Genomic DNA, 4,466 nt, shown 5'->3' with positions numbered 1-4,466 from the left:
AACTACCAATTTGTACTACTTAATTCCTTTCCCTTTTTTTTACCCACATCCCCAAACCTTCTTCCTATCTGGCAATCCTCAAAATGTTCTCTGTATCTATGAGTTTATTTCTGTTTTGTTTGCTCCTTTGAACTCCTGGCATTTGTCTTTCTCTCTCTGAATTACCCCACTCAGTACACAGTACCTTCTAGGTCCATCCATGTTGTTGCAGATGACAAGATTTCATTCTTTTTTATGGCTGAGTAGTATTCATTGCATATATGTACCACCTCCTCTTTATCCATTCATCCATTAGTGGACACCCAGGTTGCCTTCATATCTTGGCTATTGTAAGTAATGCTGCAATGAACATATGGATTCACATGTACCTTCAAAGTAGTGTTTTGGGTTTCTTTGGATAAATACCTAGAAGTGGGATAACTGGGTCTTTCTTGTCTCTTGTTATAGCCTTTGTTTTAAAGTCTATTTTGTCTGGTATTAGTATTGACACCTCAGCATTTTTTGTTTGTTTGTTTCCATTTTTGTGAGATATCTTTTTTTTAGGCGAGGTAACCCTTGGTTGATCTCACAGATTACAAGGACCTCATCAGCTTACAATCCCTTATTTTTTATTTTTTACGCCTACAGCACCTGGTTTTCCTAGGTGGTCTCCCATCCAAGTACTAACCAGGCCTGACCCTGCTTAGCTTCTGAGATCAGATGGGATGGGGCTTGTTCAGGGTGGTATGGCTGTGGACTTGAGATATCTTTTTTTATCCCTTTACTTTTAGTCTGTGTGTGTCTTTTGATCTGAAGTGAATGTCTTGTAGTCAGCATATATAAAGATGTTGTTTTCTGACCCATTTATCCACTCTATCTTTGGATTGCAGCATTTAATCCATTTGTATTTAAAGTAATTATTGATAGATATGTAGTTATTGCCATTTTATTATTCATATTTTGATTTTTTTTTAAATTCTTCCTAAAGAAGTCCCTCCAACATTTCTTTTAATACTGGTTTGGTGGCGATGAACTCCTTTAGCTTTTTCTTGTCTGGAAAGCTCTTTATTTGTCTTTGATTTTAAATGTTAGCTTTGCTGGATGGGATAGGTCCTTGCTTTTCATTACTTGGAATATTTCATACAAATCCCTCTGGCCTGCAAAGTTTCTGTTGGGAAATTAGTTGACAGTCCTATGGGAGCTCCCTTATAGGTAGCTAATTGCTTTTCTCTTGCTGCTTCTAAGATACTCTTTTTGTTTTCAACCTTCAACATTTTAATTATGGTGTGTCTTGGTGTGGGCCTCTTTGGCTTCATCTTGATTGGAACTCTCTGCACTTCCTGGGCTTGTATGTCTACTTCTTTCCCCAGATTAGAGACATTTTCCATCATTCTTTCTTCAAATAGGTTTTCAATTCCTTGCTCTCCTTCTTCTTTTGGTACCTATATGATGCGAATGTCGGTACACTTAATATTGTCCCAGAGACCCCTTAAACTATTCTCATTTTTTTGGATTCCTTTTTCTAGTTGCTGTTCTGATTGAGTGTTTTCTGCTATCTTATCTTCTAAATCTCTGATTTGATCCTTTGCTAATCTACTGTTGATTCCTCCTAAGTTATTGTATTCTTCATTTTTGACTGGTTCTTTTTTATGTTTTCTATCTTCACTTTTGTCTCTTTGTTAAAGTTCTCTCTGAGTTAATCTACTCTTTCCCTAAGTTCATTGAGCATCCTTATAACCAGTGTTTTGAACTTTGCATCCAGTAGATTTCTTTTCACCATTTTATTTAGCTTTTTGTTTTTTGTTTTTTTTCCTGGAGCTTTGTTCTCTTCTTTCATTTGGGACATGTTTCTGTATCTACCCATTTTGGCTGCCTCGTTGTGTTTGTTCCTGTGTATTACATAGAGCTGCTATGTCCCCCAGTCTTAGTAGCAGGGACTTAAGTAGTAGATGTGCTGCGGGGTCCAGTGGCACAGTCTTCCTGGTCGCCTGAGGTAAGTGCTCCAGGTGCGTGCACTGTATGGGTTGTGTGTGCCCTTCTGTTGTAGTTGAGCCTTGATTATTGTTTGTACATTAGTGGGATGGGTTGACCCTCAGGCTGATTGGTTGTGATAACTGGCCAGTGAGGGGCTGACCCTATAGAGCAAGATTCATTTTAGCAGATCTCTCATGCTTGGCCAGTCTGACCTTTGGGTGTGTCTTCCTTGGATGCAGCATCAGGTGGTGCTCCAGCTCAGTCTGAAGCCAAAACTGGTCACTGAACATGCTGGTCCCAGGGCTTCCTGGTAGGAGGCCCACTGTAGGCCCAGTTCAGCTGCAGCCTGTGCATTGCCCAGGGCCACTGGCGTGAGCCATCTGCAGATGGCTCCCACCTGTGCAATCAGCAGATGGCTATCACCCGTGCACTGGACTTAGAGGTGCCTAGAGAAGCCAAGCCATGAACTGAGGCCAGCTCTTGTGCCAGACTTGGAGCTACTCAATGAGAGGTACAGGGCATGCCGAGGGCAGATGCTGCTTGCTTAGGTTTTGTGAACCTTTGAGATATTTTAGGAAAGTCTAAGTCATGAACCAAGACAGGCCGTTTGTATGGAAAAACCTCTGGACGTGGCTTAAGTAGGCCATAAGTTGAGTGGGGCAGGGTCTCAGGGAATTACCAGGGCAGAGTGACCAGAATTAGCCAGTTTGATGGAGACTGATATATGGTGGCCACGTGCATCTGCACTGGGGAGGCAGGAATGCTCAACAAAGAAACAATGGGTTCTGCCTGCACTTTTGTTTGCTAGAAAACTGCCCCTCCAGCCCTCGCCCTGAAGCCAGACAATTCAATTTCACCCTGTACGTCCCTGGTGCTTTTCGAGCAGCTGCCACAGCTCTGGAGCTCTGAGCGAGTGAATTCCTCAGCAAGTACGTCTGTACATGGTCCTTTTAAGAAGAATTCCAGCTGCCCTCTGTCTCAGCCACAATCTTCACTGGTTTTCACAGCCAGATGTTGTGGGGACTTCTCAGCACTGGAACCCTGGGCTGGTGAGCCTGTTGTAGAGTTGGTACCCCTTACTCCTCCAGGGGAACCTCCACAGCTGAGATAGGTCTCTTTATTTTTAACCACCACACATGGGTGTGAGACCTTAAAAGTGAGATTTTAATACAATGGAGGAAAGGGTAGCTGAAAAATTTAATACAATCTGCTGTACATTTGGTTAAAGAAATTACATCTCACATTGATTGAATTCCAAAGGCATTATATGTTTTAATATGAAAAATGAGAAAACAAAACAATGTGTAGGTGAATATTTTTATAATCCTGATCTGTGTAAAGCATTTCTCAGTACCATAGGCAGGCAGATAGAGAAAACTGTTGCTAGGCTGGAGTATGTAAAAAGTAAGAATTTCTCCACAGCAGTAACAATACAGACAAATAGTCACTTGGAAAAATACTTGCGAAACATATGAAATAAAAGAGATAATATTGTTAGTATGGCAGAAAAATTTTATGGAAAGCATGACTATAACTGAACATCTGAAAGGGTACTTAATCTCATTTTCAGTAGTCATCAAATAAGTTCACATTACAACAAAGTTAGCAGAAATTAAAGCAATCAGTGATGTCTAAGGTAGACCAGGGTGTGTGTGTGTGTGTGTGTGTGTGTGTGTGTGTGTGTGTTTTATACCATTCTGGTTGGGGTCAAATTTTGATTAAGTTTGCTTGAGAGTTATTTGGTATTATATACCAAAATTCTTTAATATGTCCTTTGATAAAAAAAATACACTTTTTGTAATTTTTAGTTATGAAATAGTTCAACAAACACATAAATCGCATGGATGAATATTGCAGTGTTATTTTTAATGAAAAATTTAGAAATGAACTAAATATTCTTAAATTTAGGGTGGCAAAATGATTTATGTGCATTTATAAACTAGAATACTATTTAGCCATGAGAAGGCAGATATCTATTGATATCAAAAGGGATCCATGTTGTAAAAAACATGATATAAAATACTATGAATAGAATATCTAATATTTGTAAGAAAAACCAATCATTATATTTAGAAAAAACTGGGACAATTATGCTCTAAAATGTGAACAATGATTTTATTTGGCTAGTAGCATCTTGAATGACTTTTATTTTTCCTTTATTCATTTTTACATCTTCTAATTATCTTATGGTAAGTATTGATAAGCATAATAAAAAATGAAAAGCTTCCTCTATTTTGAAAAAATGAAATAAAAATATAGCATCATTAAGCAACATATAAAGACTAATTTTCATGTTTTTATTTTGCATGGTTTTTCTAGTATAATTGCGTGTATGCATATATGTGCAGGTGTGTGTGTGTGTGTGTGTGTGATGTGAACAAGGATATTAAAAATCTAAAAAAAGGCAAGGAATAGAGAAAGATGGAGAAGATAGATAGTGATTTGTCCAATTTATAGACTTTAGAGGATATAGAGGAAGAGAATTTATGACTGTATCCTCTACCTAAATCCTA

At 38.5% G+C, this 4,466-nt stretch overlaps 1 pseudogene; it reads right to left on the bottom strand.

Moving 5' to 3' along the window:
• Nucleotides 1–618: 618 nt before the first annotated feature.
• LOC111737514 lies at nt 619–737 on the bottom strand (annotated as a pseudogene).
• Between the last annotated feature and the right edge of the window lie 3,729 nt (nt 738–4,466).

The sequence above is a fragment of the Pteropus vampyrus genome, unplaced genomic scaffold, assembly GCF_000151845.1.
Source record: "Pteropus vampyrus isolate Shadow unplaced genomic scaffold, Pvam_2.0 Scaffold27, whole genome shotgun sequence".
Lineage (NCBI taxonomy): Eukaryota > Metazoa > Chordata > Mammalia > Chiroptera > Pteropodidae > Pteropus > Pteropus vampyrus.
The sequence above is the reverse complement of the archived record's forward strand: the minus strand, read 5'-3'. Positions and strand labels throughout refer to the sequence as shown.